The sequence below is a fragment of the Benincasa hispida genome, unplaced genomic scaffold (genome assembly GCF_009727055.1).
Source record: "Benincasa hispida cultivar B227 unplaced genomic scaffold, ASM972705v1 Contig938, whole genome shotgun sequence".
In the NCBI taxonomy this organism is placed as follows: Eukaryota; Viridiplantae; Streptophyta; class Magnoliopsida; order Cucurbitales; family Cucurbitaceae; genus Benincasa; species Benincasa hispida.
The window spans coordinates 1-19,124 of NW_024065271.1; the positions used below are offsets into that span (position 1 = coordinate 1).

The 19,124-nt window shown below is 38.7% G+C and overlaps 1 pseudogene; it reads left to right on the plus strand.

The window, feature by feature from the left end:
- Positions 1 to 2,111: 2,111 nt before the first annotated feature.
- On the plus strand, positions 2,112 to 4,422 carry LOC120070113 (annotated as a pseudogene).
- Positions 4,423 to 19,124: the final 14,702 nt, after the last annotated feature.

Below are 19,124 nucleotides of genomic sequence, written 5' to 3' on the forward strand. Positions count from 1 at the left end.
AAAAGAGAGAGATGAGACTTTCTCCCTGTTGCTATAACTGATTTTATCCAGATCCTCTATCTCATTGCCTCCTATTATGACTATGAGATATGGAAAAGGGAGGCAAAACTTCTTATCTCTGAATCAGCAATTCTTAAGCGAACCATTATTTGGTGCAGCCCGAGGATTCATAATCCAAAGGTCAGAGCAAAGGTTTGCAAGCTTATTTGGTCCATTTATGGACTGAAACATGCATCTGCAGATCTTGAAATACTAAGGTCTTTGATAACTGCGGACCAATACTTATGTTTGATCAGAACAGGTTGATGAGGCCTTGCGTTTCATAGAAATCATCAATAGTTAGTAGTTTTTCTAGTGTGTATGTCAGATGATTCCTACCTGTTAGCTCTACAAAAGAGCTAATATTCTTAAGCTTAATTAAAGTCTGTTAATGGAATTTTAGTGGTTATTTTCTTATTTTTAGGTAATCATCAATCGAGGAGGTAGGAACCAAGAATATCAGAGAACAAACGGGGCTGATTTGAAGCAATTTGAGGGTGATTGACAGTTGTTCAAGCCTCAAATATAGTGAAATTACGAAACTGTCCACTACTATATCGTCACACATTGCAACGCTAGCCTGTGTTCTAGGCTCCTGACGCTCTAAGGAAAGAACGATGCAGCAATTCATTGCAACTTTTAGGATCGCGACACTCCAAAATTTGATGGACGGATTGCACGGTTAGCATGATCACAGTGAACGTTGCCTGTAACAGTTATTCAGTGTGGCTGAGGTCTTTCTACATAAAATACTCCCTTCATCTTTAGGTCAAAATATGGCCGGAATTGGGTGGCCAATTGATGGAGGCCAAGTAAAACTCGTTCCTTTCGTCTCAATTCCTTCAATATTTTGGTATATCTTTAGAGTTCAGTATTTCGCTTTTTTATTTTGAGTTGTTAAACCAAGCTGGAACGAGGTGTGTATCTCAGATTGTCTATGAATTGAGAGGTAATCTCTATTAGTTTCTTTGAGCAAGAGCCCTGTGTTTATTTCTTGGACGTTTCTTAATTAATTTAACTACAATCTTGTGAATTCTTTGGTTGGATTTGTTTTAATCTTAATGGAGTTTTTATAATTCGTTTGACAAATTAATTTTGTTGAAAACCTTGTTTGCAAATCATTTCTAGCCTATGCATCATTGATTGATTTATGTTGCAAGTTATTAAGATCGTATGTTTAGGGTCTAGACTTTTTTTGGCCAAACTCATGTATGCTCCTAATCTTTCAAATAAAAATCATGCTACAAGAGAGATGACTTTCCGACTTGTAGTATATCTCAAAATCGAACCATTATTAATGCTTTTCAGTTTTAACTTGTATGTCGCTTAGAAGGAAAAGTTTTAAAATTGAATAGTGCCGATTTAGATTTTTATCAAAACTTGGCTAATTGGGCTATTAGATTTTCTAATAGGTGAGGGATCGACAAATTTAGTATAATATTAATTGGTGTCCAATGAAAGAAATTACATAGGAACTCTATCTTGCCTAGAAGTTAGATAGACTCATATCCTAGATTCATTTACCCTTTTATTTTAATTTCACACATTTATCTCCTATTCAGACAAAACCCCACATTTTTCGTTCTAAGATAGAAATTTAACTCAAGAAATCAATCGCGCTCTCTCTTGGATCGACTCGGACTTACGACTGTTTCTACGTTTAGTAGTAATAGAAGTAGTTCAGTATTTACATGAATTTCACCGGTCACATTGTTGGACATAAACACTTCTCCAATAAGCAAGAAACATGTAGAGCAATATAATACAAAAACCTTATTACTAGATTTATCGTCGGAATGATCGTTATTTAGGAATTAGTATATTGAGTCAAAGTGATACATATGGTTGTAGACAACAATGGCCGTAGCCTCAAGAATTTAATTGGAATTTGAACATTTTGACGGCCTACTCTATTAATTAAATATCTTTTATCATCTGTTTCTCAATTTCCACTAGAAAAAAAAAAAAAAAAAAAAAAGCACTTTTGCTCTTGTTGTTCACTGCACAAATCACATTTTTTGTATATTCCCTCTCTCCCTTATCTTTGTTTCTCTATCCACACCACGTCTTTTTGCAACCACATATACATCATCTCTTTTTCCTCCTATCCTTTTCTATTCATCTTTTTGTTTTAACTTTCTCTCTATTGCTTCTTTCCTTTCTTGGTTCGAAAGAAAGGAGACAATTTTGGAAGCTCGCAGAGGACATATATTCCCAATCCTATTTCTCGTGAGTTTTATATATATATCTTTCGAAATACAAAACTTTAACATATATTTGTTTGCATATTATTAGCTACTTTAGATCTACACTAATTTATTCATGGATAGCGTATATATTATAAATTGTTTGTAATATTTAAATTTACTGAACAATGTTAGATCCTTATTTAGTTACTTGACTAAACAATAACTTTAAATTTTGATTTCATAAATGGTTATTTATATTATGTCAAAGCTTTTATGTTCTTAGGAAGGTAAGCAGAACACAGATCAATCTCATATTTCTGTTCAATTTGCTTCATCAAGCTTCAACATTCATCTGAATTGGTCTGATTTCATCATTTCCAGGGAGAGAAAAAAATAAACTATGGAAGAAGCCCCTTCAAGCCTGCACGTAGCAATGTACCCTTGGTTTGCTTTTGGCCACTTGATTCCATTTCTCCAAATTGCCAACAAGTTAGCCAAGAAAGGCACAGAATCACCTTCTTCGTTCAACAAAAACTCACCCAAATTACAGCCTTTCAATCATTTTCGAAATCTCATTACCTTTGTCCCATCACTCTTCCTCATGTTGATGGCCTCCCTCTTGGAGCTGAAACTACTGCTGATGTTCTCACCCTTCACAGAATCCCTCTCCTAATGACTTCCATGGACTGCACCGAACCCCAAATTGTGGTCGTCGACTTTCAAGACATAAAACCTGATGCCATCTTCTTCGATCTCGTGTATTGGGTGCCAAAACTGGCACGTCAATTGGGCATTAAGTCAATTTATTATACTCCTATTTCTGCAGTCACAATGAGTTATATTGAGGGCAAATTATGGGAATTTCCTGGACATAGTAATTTAACTCGAGATCATTTTATGCAGCCACCTCCTGGTTTCCCAAGTTCCTCAATCAAGCTTCAAGCTCATGAGGCTCAATATTTGGCATCCCTTAGCCATTGGAGATTTGGCAGTGATATCCCTTTCTTTGAGCGCAGTGCCACTTCTTTATCCCAATGCAATGCTATGGCATTGAAATCATGTAGGGAAATTGAAGGGCCTTTTATAGACTATCTGCAAACTATAGTAAAAAAGCCTGTTCTCCTGTCAGGAATTGTGGATTTACACCCAGTAATCACAACTTTAGAAGAGAGATGGGTAAAATGGCTATCAGAGTTCAAGTCTGGCTCGGTCATATATTGTGCATTTGGAAGTGAGTGTACTTTGACCAAAAACCAATTCTATTGCTGTTGGGTCTCGAGCTTTCAAATTTACCATTTTTGGCTGCACTCAAACTGCCTGATGACATCGACACGGTCGAGGCTGCCTTACCGGAAGGATTCAAATAGAGAGTTCAGGGGAGAGGGGTTGTATATGGAGGATGGATTCAACAACAACAAATTTTGGATCACCCATCAATTGGAGTCTTTGTTACACATTGTGGATCAGGTTCTATATCCGAAGCATTGGTTAAGAAGTGTCAGTTGGTGTTGTTGCCACGTATTATTTATCAATTTTTTGGAGCAAGATTGAGTATGAATATTTCATCTATTTCATAGATGATTATTTAAGATACGGGTATCTATAAATAATGCAACGTAAGTCTGAAGCCCTTGACAAGTTCAAGGAGTATAAGGCTAAAGTTGAAAACTTGTTAGGTAAGAAGATAAAAACACTACGATCTGATCGTGGTGGACAGTATATGGACCTCGAATTCCAGAACTATATGATAGAACATGGAATTACGTCCCAACTCTCGGCCCTAGGTACACCTCATCAGAATGGTGTGTCAACAAGGAGAAATAGAATCCCGGTGGACATTGTTCGGTCTATAATGAGTTATGCTCATCTTTCAAACTCGTTTTGGGGATTTGCAGTTGAGACTGCATGTTATATTTTGAAATACATTCCCTCAAAAGGTGTTTTTGAAACACCTTTTGAGCTGTGGAGAGGCCATAAAGGTAGTTTATGCCACTTCAGAATTTGGAGATGCCCGACCCACGTGCTTATGGCTAACCCTAAAATGTTGGAACCGCGTTCAAATGTTTGCCTCTTTATAGGCTACCCCAAGGAAACGATGGGTGGATACTTATATAATCCGAGTGAGAACAAGGTGTTTGTATCGACAAATGCTATATTCTTGGAAGCATACCACAATAGGGATTATAAGCCATGAAGGAAGCTTGTTTTACATGAGATTTCTAGTGAGACTACTGAGGGTTCAACAAGAGTTTTTGAACAGACTAGATCAACAAGAGTTGTTGATGTCGATTCATCTTGTCAACTATCTCAAGAGTTGAGACTGCCTTGACATAGTGGGAGGGTTGTGAACCCACTAGAATGCTACATGGGTTTGACTTAAGCCCAAAATATCATGTCCGGTGATGTGGTCAAGGATCCATTGTCTTATAAGCAATAAATGGAGGATGTTAACAAAGATGAGTGGATTAAAGCCATGAACCAAGAAATGGAGTCTATGTACTTCAATTCTATCTGGGAACTTGTGGATCGGCCTGATGGGGTAAACCCTATAGGGTGTAAGTGGATCTACAAGAGAAAACGAGGTGTAGATGGAAAGATGCAGACCTTTAAAGCTAGACTCGTGGTAAAGGGTTATACCCAGGTCGAGGGAGTGGACTATGAGGAAACTTTCTCACCTATTGTCATGTTGAAGTCTATCAGGATATTCCTGTCCATAGGCACATTTTATGATTATGAGATATGGAAAATGGACGTCAAGACTTCCATTCTTAATGGTAATCTTGAAGAGACCATCTACATGGTTCAACCGAGGGGTTCCTAGTTCTAGATCAAGAGCAAAGAGTTTGCAAGCTTAATAGGTCCATTTATGGGATGAAACAAGCATCTAGATCGTGGAACATTAGATTTGACAGTGTGATCAAATCGTTTGGCTTTGATCAGATTGTTGATTAGCCTTGTGTTTACAAGAAAATCATCAATAGCTCAATAGCTTTCCTGGTATTGTATGTGGATGATATCCAACTCATTAGGAATGATGTTGGTTTTCTGACTGACATTAAGAAATGGCTAGCCGCCCAATTCCAAATGAAAGATTTGGGAGAGGCGCAGTATGTTCTAGGGATCCAGATCATTCAGGATTGTAAGAAAAAGAGGTTGGCCTCGTCTTAGGCATCGTATATTGACCAAATGTTGATCAAGTACAGGATGTAGAATTCTAAGAGGGGTTTATTACCCTTCAGGCATGGAATTATTTTGTCTAAGGATCAATGTCCTAGACACATCAAGAGGTTGAGGAAATGATACAGACTTCATATGTTTTGGTTGTTGGAAGATTAATGTATGCAATGTTATGTATTGGATCTGACATTTGCTTTGTAGTAGGGATTATCAGTCGATATCAGTCTAATCTAGGATTAGATCACTGCACGATGGTCAAAATGATCCTCAAGTATCTCGGAGAACGAGGGACTCTATGCTCGTGTATGGAGATAAGGATTTGATCCTTATAGGATATACAGACTCTCACTTTGAGACTGATACAAATTCTCGAAAATCGACATCAGGGTCAGTGTTCACTCTGAATGGAGGGGTTGTAGTTTGGCAAAGCATCAAACAAGGATGCATCACGGACACCACTATGGAAGACGAATACGTAGTCGCTTGTGAAAATGCTAAAGAGACTGTTGATGCGTTATTTTATGAGGTGGAATTATGGATGAAATGCGGTGATGGAAATGTGTTGATAAATCAAGCTTTCTCAGCAGAATCCAAGTATAAACCCCACTGAGTTTTTTGGTAAGTTCATGGTTGAACTTAGGGACTTGGGAAAATAGTTTACAGTGGTAATTTTCAAGAAACTTTGCGATAACTGGTAACTCAAATAGTTGTTTGGTTTGTTGTTTGCAGCAATAAAAATAAACAAATGCGGCGAAGTTCCGAAAAGAGTTGATAAAATGGAAGATGCGATAAGTATACGGTGAACGGGTTGAGAAGGGTTTCGGCTAATACTTCCTAGGATGCGTTCATGCTATGCGACCATGCAACACACATACAATAATAAACCATCTCTCGATGCAAATGCTACGGCTTCTAATGCTAGAACGCATGCGATATATGCGATAAGTCTATAGGACCTACACATAAGCCTCTATTCTTATTTATGCGATGACAAAATGACACACACACAAATAAGGCGACCACATAATATCATACCTATCTCTAGGGTGCATGCGATGCAGGTTGACAAACAGAGCTTATCTCTAAGTCCCTATCTCTTGTTTATGCAGATCTAATCTAGCTCTCTCGAGTTTAGATTCTAACCTAGCTCTCTCAAGTCTCAGGTTCTTTCTTTAAACTCTCTCTCGAGTAGCTCTAAAGGGGTGTTGGGCACAATATAAAACAAGATAATCGCATGTGATGAAGATCCTAGGTCATGTTAGATTAGTTATTCTCAACCCAATCGATAAGTTTAGCTAGTCATGCATGCTAAGAGAGTGAACAAATGTAGAATAAGAACTTCCATTGTATAAATGTAAAGTTTAAATACAAAATAACAATGCAAGAAGAGAATAAAGAGCCTGGTAGCAATCTCTTGCTTACCAGGCTTTTACACTGTCTTTTCTACTATTGTTCAAAAGATAGTCTCAAGGAAAACTATTGACAAGGCTATTCTAATTATGGAGAAAATTATCTAAGTATCCGAACTCCTTTTCCGAAGGTTGCCTTCAGTATTTATAGAGCCTTAGATGTGAAAGGCGGCTTATTTCTTATGATTGCACTGATGGGATGGCTTTAATTCTCTGACTGATGCACCGAATATTTGTCACCAAAAAGCTGAGTGTACTTGTTATTGTTAGCGGCTTATCAACTTAATTCGGATTCGACCGTCATCAGCTTTCTGTCCCATCATGATTAATTAAGCCTTTCACCCAGATGCGCCCACCAAGTTGTGCCGGCTCTATGTGGCAATCCTTATTGTACAGATGTTTGCGAGCACAAATCACTGCAAAGCCTTGCGGTAATGCTGCGCTCGACTATTGATTTCTTGTGATCGCGTTTTTCGCTTGCGTCAACACATATTCTGCATAAAAATATAAAAATTATCTATTTCTATGCGATGAACGCATGCGACAGCAATGTTATGAACTTAATGCTTTTTGGACGTAATCTAACATATTTTATCAACCCAAGCCAACATTGTTTAAGAATTTAGTACTCTAATAACGTGCATTTCTACTCATTATCACACCTGCAAATTTAAACAATGCTTGTCCTCACGCATAAGCTAAAGATTTCCTTTAGAAATTCGACCGCAAATCTCTTTTCCTATATGTCTCAAGGATACTTCATTCAAATCCTATACAACAAAATTTCCTTAATTCTTATTCAAGTCTCTTCTTAAAATATTTCTAAAACCTAGGGACCACATGTTTAACCTTCAAAAGTAGTTTACTAAATTCTAGGTCATCGCATGATTTATTTCAAAAAGAAAACTTTTGCACCGGAGTGTCAAATGATTTTTATCCTTGCATATTTCTTGACATTTTATTATCTTTTTTATTTTTTTTTTTTGTTGACCTTGCACTGATCCAAGTACCTCGCCTTCGTTTTGGCTTGCCCCCACGTGTGTCATGCGGACATCCAACTACGAGCAAAGCGATCTTCCTCAGACTAAACTCATACCTACTTGGTAGTGGAGTTGCGGTCATTTATTTATGCGTTGATCCTGGTGACTTACTTTCATTTTGGCTTGCCCCCACGTGTGTCATGCAGACATCTAACTACGGGTAAGTGCCCTTTACAACTTAACTCTTCTCAACATGGGTTTCCCCATTGCGTTGACAGTGGAGTTTTTATTCTTAATTTTTTTTTCATAAAGCTAAAAATAGCAAGGTCGAAAAATAAATACCTCACCCCCAAATTTAAAATGCGTCAATGTCCCCATTGCCAAAAGATTGAAAGAATTCATGTGATATTCTTAGGAAGTTTGGTAAAGGGAGTTTGAAAGAAAGCTAGCAGACCACTAATTTCTAGAAATATTTCATGAGGTGACTATCCTAAAATTAAGCTAACCCTAGTGTATATGAAAAAAAATAGAAGCATGTTTTTCATCATTGAAATCATAATTGGCAAAGAGAAAGTATGTGGCGGCTTACTAAATTTATCAATGTTAAATTATTGCGGTAATCAAAGAGATGCGGTGATAAAACTTTCAAAATGAAAAAGCAATGCGATAGTGAAAAATTTGGAATAAAGTCAAGGAAGAATACAATCCCCAAATTTGTGCTATCGCCTGCATTGTTTGTTGACGCATTCTGCTTTGCGGCGATCTTCTTCTTTTGGATTATGGTGATGGAATGAAGTAGTTGCGTCTTTGTGTGGCTCCTCCGCAATTTTTTGCCTTGATCGTTTCCAAGAAAAACATCGAGAGGGTCAAATATTATTAAACAAAACAAAATCTTTTACCACAATCGTTAAGAATTGAAAATATAGTGAAATGAAAATACTAAGTAGAGAAAAGTTGAAGATTTCATGATTCCAAAACTTTCGTACCTGATTAATTTCGATCGTCTGATAGTGCAGGGACCACCTACTTATTTCTTATTTAGAGTCTCTTAGTTCCACAGAGTCGACTTAACGATGCCAGTGTTCTCCGTGATATACTTTTACTCACTACCTATTAACTTTGAATATGTTGGTTCTGTCATCATTAGATAATTTGACCGCGCCATGCGAAAATACCTCTCTAACTATGAATGTTCGGGACCAACGTGACTTTAATTTCCCAGGGAAGAGTCGTAGTCATGAGTTGAATATTAAGACCCTCTGCCCGACTTGGAGGTTCTTGCCGCATATGTATTTTTCGTGTCAGTGCTTTGCATGGTCCTTGTAGATCTTTGCGTTCTCATATGCGTTAATCCTACTTTCTTCAAATCAAAGTTTAGCTTCTTCACCGCCCATAGTGCTTTGTATTCCAGCTCAAGAGGCAAATGACATGCCTTACCAAATACCAACGCATACGAGGACATACCTATGGGTGTCTTAAATGCAGTCCGGTATGCCCACAACGCATCATCGAGCTTTGTTCTCCAATCCTTTTGCGAAGGCCTTACCACCTTCTCAAGTGTCAGCTTGATCTCTCGGTTGGACACCTTGGCCTGACCATTCATCTGCAGATGGTATGCAGTGGCTACTTTGTGGAGAATGTTATATTTGCGGAGCAATTCCTTGATAGTATGATTAACAAAGTGGCACCCTTCATCACTTATCTGTGCGTTGGCACTGATCACACTTCATCACGTAGTCAGCTGCATCCTTAAACAATGTTGGCCAGAAGAATCCACTCTATAATACTTTAGCTGCGGTGCACTGTCCTCCAAGGTGCCCATCATATGGTGAGTCATGACATTGCGATAATATGCATTGTTGAGCAGCATTTGGTACGCATAGTCGCAGAATCTGGTCTACCCCCTTTTTATACAGATTTGGCTCGTCCCAAAAATATGATCTGCATTCGTACTTGAGCCTTATCTTCTGGTGGTCAGTATAATCCTCTGGAAACTGCTCGCAAACTAGATAGTTGTCTATGTCAGCATACCATGGTAATTCTTCAATATGGAACAGCTGCTCATCTGGGAACACCGCACTCACCTTTGACTTATTGCAGTCAACCTCAGGATTTTCCACTCTGGACAAGTGATTTACAACTTGGTTCTCCATCCCCTTGTGATCAATTATTTCTATGTTAAATTCCTAGAGGAGGAGAACCCATCTGATCAACCTAGACTTTGCGTCTTTTTTTGTCATTAAATACTTTATTGTCGAATGATCAGTATGGATGAGCACTTTTGTTCCCAGCAGATACGCTCGAATTCTTTTCAATACAAAAGTTACCGCAAGTAGCTCTTTTTCTGTGGTGGTGTAATTAGTCTGAGCAGGATTCAACGTCTTACTCGCATATACGATGGGATGTAAGATTTTTTTTTCTCTTCTGTGCCAGAGCTGCTCCCATCACATACCCGCTTGTATTGCACATTAATTCAAAAGAAAGTGTCCAATCAGGTGCAATTAACACAGACGCAATTGTCAATGCATTCTTCAAAATCTTAAATGCGTTGAGGCGATTGTCGTCAAAATCAAATTTTCTGTCAGCCTCTATTAACGCACTCAGTGGTCATGCTATTTACAAAAAGTCCTTGACAAAGCGTCTATAAAATCTGACATGCCCCAAGAAACTCCTTAAAACCTTTACACTTGTTGGAGGTGGGAGTTTTTCAATTGCTTCTATTTTTTCTTTATCCACCTCCAACTCGTCCTGAGATACCTTGTGCCCCAGCATAATGTCCTTCTTTACCATAAAATGGCATTTTCCCAATTAAGAATGAGTTTCGTCTCCTCGCATCTTTTCAGTATCTTCTCCAGGTTGGCCAGACAGATTTCGTAGGTGTGCCCATAGATAGAGTAGTCGTCCATGAAGATTTCAATAGAGTCCTCAAGATATTCTGAAAAGATGGCCATCATGCACCTTTGGAACGTGCTCGGCACATTGCAGAGGCTGAACGGCATGCAGCGAAAAGCAAAAGTCCCATATGGGCAGGTGAATGTGGTCTTGTTCTGATCTTCTGGAGCAATCATAATCTGATTATAGATGGTATACCCATCCAGAAAGTAGTAAAAGTCATTTCTGGCTAGACGATCTAGCATTTGGCCAATGAATGGTAAAGGGAAATGATCTTTCTTCGTTGCCACATTCAACTTGCAAATACGCCACTCGGTGATGATCCTTTACGGTATTATCTCATTATTTTCATTCAGGACTACCGTCATGCCACCCTTTTTGGCACGCACTACACAGGGCTGACCCACGTGTTGTCTGCTATCGGATAAATAATGCCCGCATCTAACCATTTGATGATCTCCTTTTTAACGACCTCTTTCATCACAGGGTTGAGTCTGCGCTGATGTTCGATCAATGGCTTGTGGTTTTCTTCGAGACGAATGCGGTGCATACAGTATGTGAGGCTAATTCCTCGAATGTCTGCGAGCGTCCAGTCAATTGCTTTCACATGTTTTCTTAGAATGCTTAGCAACGCATTCTTCTGATCTTCATTAAGCTCAGAGGAAATAATGACTGGGAGCTTTTCATTCTGCCCCAAAAAATGCATACTTTAGGTGATTCAATAGGGTCTTTAACTCTATTGTTGGTTGTTCTTTCAAGGACGGTTGCGTTGTTTTTCTTTCTTCATTTTTTGTTGGCTCTTCTTCTTGGGTTGCGATCATTTCTTCTTCCTTGTTTTTTTTTCTATGATCGCATTACATGTCGCAATGGATGCATTTGCATCCTCATTTTCATTTTCATTGTCAGGCTTTTTTTCTTCATTTAAACTCTGTCATCATCAAATTCATGCACGTCTTCTTCGTCAGGAAACTTCATGGCATGGATGTAACGGTAAAATTACTTCCTTATTGATGATGCATACGTTAATGGACTCAATTCATGCAATACTACTTCTAGATATGTGTTATTAATTGATGCTCTTGTAGAATGTTGTGCGTTGTCACAAGTTTCCTTGCATTGGAACCAAGTATAATTCGACCGCAAGTTTCTCGATGTGATTCGAGGTCGAACACAAGGACTGTTTAAGGTTATTGCGTTATGTTTATGATACATGCGACCAGGTTTTTTCAAGTTAATAAATGTATTTGTGTACAAGTATATAAAGTTGCGATAAAGTAAAGGAAAGCAGTAAAATTACAATAATAAAATAAAATGCAGTAAACCTAAGCTAAGATAGTACAAGATACAAGCGACATGATACAAAATACTGAGGGCAAGGCTAGCTGTGAAGATTATACATAGATCATGTGATGCGATGGCAAGTCTTATGTACGAAGCAGAAAGAGAAAGATAACTAATATAAACATCGCAAGTTCCTTAATTGCATTAAAGTCATAAGTACGGTTCCGTTTTTCTCTTAACATACACCTTTCAGTTATCAGCCACATTCCCTCATGTCTATGGTGAAACAGAGATGAACGTAATGAACACAAGGTTGCTTCCATTCCTGGAAGTACTACTCGCTCTAGTTAACGTATTCTTCTGACCTTCTCTCGATAGATTAGAATGACATCTTCACTTCTGCTCTAATAGTTGAAGATGCCGTCTAGTATGTCTTAGCTAAACGAAATTATCTCTCTAACACAGATAAAGTACTCGTAATTCATATTGACTACCTGGGGATTAAGAACACTTCATGAAGAAAACGATAAACGGAGGAACGGAAATAGACAGAAAAGTGGTAATGAAAACGATCGAGACATTCAATATATCTATTTAGCGTCTAATACATGGTGTGTGAATGAAGAGTCAAAGAAGATGAGATACAATGATGAAAAGAGATAGAAACAAATACAAACAAGCGCTAACGTCTCGGCACTGATTTGGATGGAGATTTTCTTGCTAGAATGGATGGATCGTGTGGAAGGATGAGCTTCCTTCTCAGGCTTGCTCAACTGATAGCAGGGATCTGAGTATAGAGCTCCGCGGTGGGGATCTGGTAGATTAACACTAAGACTCACCTCTCGGCCTTGTCTCTTCTTCTTCCCGAATTTCTTCAGTTTAACACTCAGCTCAGCCTTTTTCTCAATATAATAGTATCAATTAGCCCCGTATCGAGTAACCTCCTTTTTCTATGAATTCTATGGGGTATTTATAGGTGAGGATCTTTGACTCCGGCCTTGTGGTCCCCATTTATTGTTATAGAAATTTCGAAGATTGAGGGATATTATTCCTTTTGTTATCCAATTTGACCATCAAATTTGCGCAACTGTTAGGCATACACGTGGCATAATCCTCCGCATTTGTGTTGCTCAACTGCATCTTTCGATCGAGTGTTCGCATGCGGTGTTGTTTTTATTACCGTATGCGATTGAAAGTCAGCTCTAGATCGACTGTCGTATTGCGCCGTCATTGCGTTAATCGTCTTTTCATTATTGATTGATGGGCACAATGTGTCAAAGATGCGTTCTTGAGCCTTAATCGCAAGCGGTGACTTGGTTTCCTGCAAAACAGAGTAGAAATCTCCTTTTCTTCCATCTTAATGATGTTAGTGGGTGCAATTGTGATAATTCGAAATTAGTGTATTTCTAAGCTAATTTTCATACAATTGGTGCATATCTATTCTCTTTTGGCTGCAATATCTAGATAAGGCAGTATAAATAACTTGTATTTATACAAGTTATCAATGGATGATGTTGAACTTCAGCTTCTATCTATTTACGCTCAAAGTGATCTTTCCTTTATGCACATCAATCTAGGCATGACCTGTTGATGAAAATGGTCGCCCTAGGATGATGGGCACATCTTTGTCGGCTTTGTAATCTAATATGATGAAGTTGGCTGGTAAAATTTGTCGATGGTGTCCAGCACATCCTTCACCTTCCCCTTTAGATGCACCAGAGATCTATCAGCAAGTTAGAGAGTCACGGTCGTGGGCGCAAGTTGCCCCACATTCAGCTGCTTAAAGATCGACAGAGGCATCAAGTTGATATTGGCTCCAAGGACACACAATGCTTGCCCGATGTACAGTCCTCTAATGGAGCAAAGTATAGTAAAGCTCTCTAGATCGCTCATCTTCGGTGGAATTATTGATTTTGAGCTTTGTGTTAAAGCCACCGTGGCAAACTTACCAGTGCCCCTCTTCTTGGTTACCATATCCTTTAGAAACTTCGCGTATGCAGGCATCTCTTCAATCGCTTCACTGAACGAAATATTAATATGTAATTGTTTTAATATAGACATGAAACATTGATACTGTACCTCGTCATTCTTTTTCTTTCTGAGTCTCTGCAGAAAAGGGGGCAACTGCACTCTCACGTCCCCTTCTCTGTTGGTTTTGAGGTGGACGCAACTTCTGGCTCTATCACTTCTTTTTCCCTTTCTTCTTCTTGAGTCACCGCAATCTCAGGTTCCAACACAATGGGAGCTTTCCGGATAGGCTTTTTCCTTTCTCCCTCCACAATTTTTCCACTTCGCAATGTCATGACTTGACATTGCTCTTTACCTGATCCCTTCAGGTTGTGTCGGAGTTCTGTTGAACTCGCAGGGCCCCTTGCGGTCTGTTATTTAGCTCGCTCGCAATTTGGCCCATCTGTAATTCTAGATTGTGGATGGACGTCGCCTGGCTCTGAAGCATAGTTTTGTTTTTCTCGATATACTGCTTCCGCAAGCTTTCCAAGGAGGAATATTGTAGCGGTTGTGAGCTACTAACTTGACTGCTCATCGAACCATTATTTTGCGAGAAGAATTCAGGTGGCCCTTCTTTCTGCGCCACAGATTGGAAATTTTGCTGCTGATTCTTCCATGCAAAGTTGGGATGGTTTTTCCATAGGGTGTAGGTGTTAGAGAATAGATTATTTTTCACAAAGTAAATAAACTGTGGGTTCTGTGGGCATTCTTTTATTGCATGTCCGTCACCACAAGTCACACACCTTGCGATGTTCTGATTAATTGCATTTACTTGCCCATTTTGTGGTGTTAGGCTGTTGATCGTGATTCCTTGAATCAGGTTCATCATTGCAGTCATCTGATTCTGAAGTGAAGCAATAGCACCATTACTTGCATCGTTATCCTTGATTCTCAGTCTCTGACCGCCCTCTCTCCAATCCTCGTGATTTTTAGAGATGCAATCCAAGATTTTCTTAGCCTCGTCATACGTTTTGTCTAGCAGAACACCAGCGACTGTCTTGGCAGCGGTTTGCAAAGCGGGATTTAAACCGTGGTAAAAGATTTCCATTTGCAGGCAGTCGGGTAATCCGTTGTATGGACATTCCCTGACCAACCTCTTAAACCTCGCTCATGCATCGCTGAGTAATTCATTCATGTCTTGTTCAAAATTGGTGATTAGTTTCCTTCGTCTAGCACTCTCGGTATGTGGAAAATATTTCTTCATAAACTTCTCTATGACCTGTTCCCATGAAGTTATCTCTTCCGGCTCGAGGGAATACACCCACTTTCTTACCTGATCACACAGAGAAAATGGAAACAAAGTTAGTCGAACTTCTTTGGCAGAGATGTTCGGGAACACAAACGTGTTGCAGATTTCTATAAAGCTACAGAGGTGGGCATGTAGGTCCTCGCCACGCCTTCCTCCGAATTTTTCTGCAGTCTAGATCATCTGTAGCATCACCGGTTTTATTTTGAATCAGCTTCCATCAATGGCAAGCCTCATGATTCCTGAGAGAAATCATAGAGGTTTGGTGATGCATAGTCCCTAATGGATTATTATGATCGTTTACCCGTAGGATTGGATTCACCATGACGTTGTTTTCGTTTGGTGCTCCATTTCAAGGCTGCTCCACCATATCTTCTTTATCTGGCTGTTGTTGTGGTTAGTGGCTATTTCTTAGTCTTCGTCTGAATGTCCTTTCAATCACCAGGTCGTAATTCGCCAGAGATTGAGAGTTGTAAAGAAATAAGAAAAATTATCATTAGCACACTGATTTGCTGAAGTCCCCTAGCAACGACGCCAAAAACTTGATGCGATATTTTATGAGGTGGAATTATGGATGAAATGAGGTGATGGAAATGCGTTGAGCAATCAAGCTTTCTCAGTGGAATCCAAGTATAAATTCCACTGAGTTTCCTGGTAAGTCCAGGGTCAAACTTAGGGACTTGGGAAAACAGTTTGCAGTGGTAGTTTTCCCAAGAAACTTGTGCCGGTTAACCAATAAACTCAAAATAGTTGTTTGGTTATTGTTTGCCGGTTAATAAAAGAATATAAACAAAATGCGGCAGAGTTCTTGAAAAAGAGTGATAAAATGGAAGATGTTAATTGAAGAGTATGCGGTTGAACGGGTTGAGAAGGGTTTCGGCTAACACTTCTTCTACGGATGCGTCATGCTATGCGATCTTGCAAACATACATTACAATGTAAAACCATTCTCTCGATGATGAATGCTACGGCTTCTAATGCTTAGAACGCATGTATATATGCGATAGGTCTATAGACCTACACATAAGACCATCTATTCTATATTATTGTGATGTGATATAAAATTACACACACACAAAAAAAGGCGACCACATAATATCATTACCTATTCCCTAAGTGATGCATTGCGCATGCAGTGTTGACCAAAGAGAGCTTTATCTCTAAGTCCCTTATCTCATGTTTTATGTCCAGATCTAATTTTGCTCTCTCGAGTCTAGATTTTCTAACGAGGAGGTAGGATGGGCAATTGGTCAGATCTAGTATGGATCGTACATGGACGGTAGTTGGAGTCGGCAGCTCTCTTAGGGTTCCCTCATCTGGGATCCCTGGGGAAGAGGATCAAGTTGGCCCTCTACGCCAAGTGCGATCGATTGTCCTTCCTTTATAGATTTGTCTACCGTAACTCCACTCAACCAACAAAGTGAATTCCATACTCAAAGTGGAGTTACCGTACAAACCTGAATATCTCTCAAGTTTCAGGTTCTTTCTTTAGACTCTCTCTCGAGTAGCTCTAAAGGGGTGTTGGGCACAACATAAAACAAGATAATCGCATGCGATGAAGATCCTAGGTAATGTTAGCTTAATTCTTCTCACCCCATTTGATAAGTTTAGCTACTCATACATGCTAAGAGAGTGAACATGTCACACCCTCTCCCAGACTACCTATTAACTTAGTCAGGGAGATGGCGTGAAGCCAATAGACGTCGTCCTTCTCTAACGATACCTATTGACCCTGCTAAATCGTTGAACCTGATAAACATACTAATCTTAGATATAAAATACTTTACATGTAACACAACACAGCGGAATCTCTGAAAACTTTTAGACACACATGAAGTGCGATCCTGACATAACTCGATTTGGAAAATAACCTGATAGAGATATCACAAGCGAAAACATATCCAACTGGGGTTTACACAACCACGACATCTAGTGCTTACAGAACCATAAACTATCCAGTTCTTACAAAGACATTTACAATATAAACAGACACAATGTACAACTCCACCCACGTATGAAGCTTGATCTGGAAGCTTTTAGGAGAAAACAGACTTTGGTAGTTATCAGGCACCGGGAGCTCGATCTCTACCTGAAAAGTGTGAAAACATTTTGAAAGAGTGAGCTACGAAGCCCAGTGAGTGACTAATTTAAAATGAAAATCAGCAAATCAAAACACGTGATAAACCTTTAAACGTATAAATCTGTTCAATCAAAGCGTTAAACATAAATATGTAACGCTAAAATCTTTCTCAAATGTTCCGCAAGTACGTCATTAAAATCTAGCAAGGTATATCAAGTATATAAAACATTTTAACTAACATGACAAATCAAGGTTGTGTAGGGCACGCATAGTACAACCAACGTTTACTAGCTCTACGATGTATTGGGGCTTGCCCAGCACTCCCATCGTCTTTGTCGTAGTAGGGCCCGCCCAGCACTCCCAACAGCATCATTGTCATGGAGTACACTCAACGTCAACAACGGAATATAACCTGTGTGCACATGGTACCATATAGCCTCGGGCTCAATATCTCAGTCATGTAGTCAATAAAAGTCTCAGAAAACCACATGAAAACATTAAAACATGCCTGCTTATCTTTATCTTCCGTAAAACTCAAGCTTACTCGGATTGCTCGTGAAAAATTGAAAATCTTTAAACAGTACTCGCTAATACATACTTTACCTTAAATGGTATCGTTTCAACTACTTTTCAGGAAGTCAATAATCACGTGCTCGTATATAAACCTCATTAGAAAATCGAAGCTCAAAACTTATGCTTGAAACCATTCATAGAAATCATGTATCATTCATAAGTTCATATTCAAACATGTAAACCATTTAAGCATAAATTATAGTTTAGAAATCATTTTTGAAATTTGTTTTGTCACTCACAGTCTTGGCTAGTTCCTTGGTCTGTAGACTCGGCCCATTTCCTCTTAGCCTGTCAAACAACCGAAACCAAGCATCAGAACTATAAATCGTCTTGCCTTTCCATGCTCATGAATTCTAAATTCTAGAAATAAAATCACACTTCACATTTTCTTTCCAGATTTTCCAGATTCAATACTCTAATTTCCAACACTCATAACTTCCTCAATACTTGACCAAAATTAATGTACTATATATTAAACTCTTTATTTTTGAACCCTCTACAACTTACCTGAAGGAATAAAAACGACATTCCCAACGTATTTGTCCAGAAATCCCTCGAACTTAGCGAATACAGATTCGTGCTTCTCTGCTATCCTCTACCTTTCTCATGAAATTAAACCTACTTCTAGTCATTTTTGGCTCACGAATTCTTCATGAAAGTTATAAGAAATTTAATAATCTTTCCAACCATACCAATTGAGATTCTAATCCAACCTGTACACCCCATAATGTTCGAAAAACCAGAGAAAAACAGAGATCCTTCTGATTTGCACGAAAATTCTGTGCTCTGTTTTCCTTTTCAAAAGCCATTAACTTAACATCAGATTTAGCTCAAGCTTCGTTCATGAAATTTGTTAGAAAATAGATTAACTTTCAAGAAATTCAGGCCTTACCTCTTAGTTCTTCTTATGTAGCTCAAACTGACTTAAAAACCAGAGATAGGTAGGTTGAACCCAAATTCTTCTATGGTTGCACTTGCATGAGCTTTTCCTCCCTTCTTCAACCTCCAACCTACAACAACTTCTTCTCCCTCTTCCTTCACTCTCTCTCTCAAAATTCTCTGAAAATATAATGGGAAATGATGGAGAAATGGGCTGAAATGAATGGGTTCTCACTTTAAACCCTAAGCACCGAATGGGTTTCCAATTTCTTTCATTTTCTTTTTTTTTTCTTTTTCCTTTTCCTTTTATTTCCTTTTATTTTATTTTCTTTTTCTTTATTCCCTTTCTTTTATTTTCTTTATTTATAAATT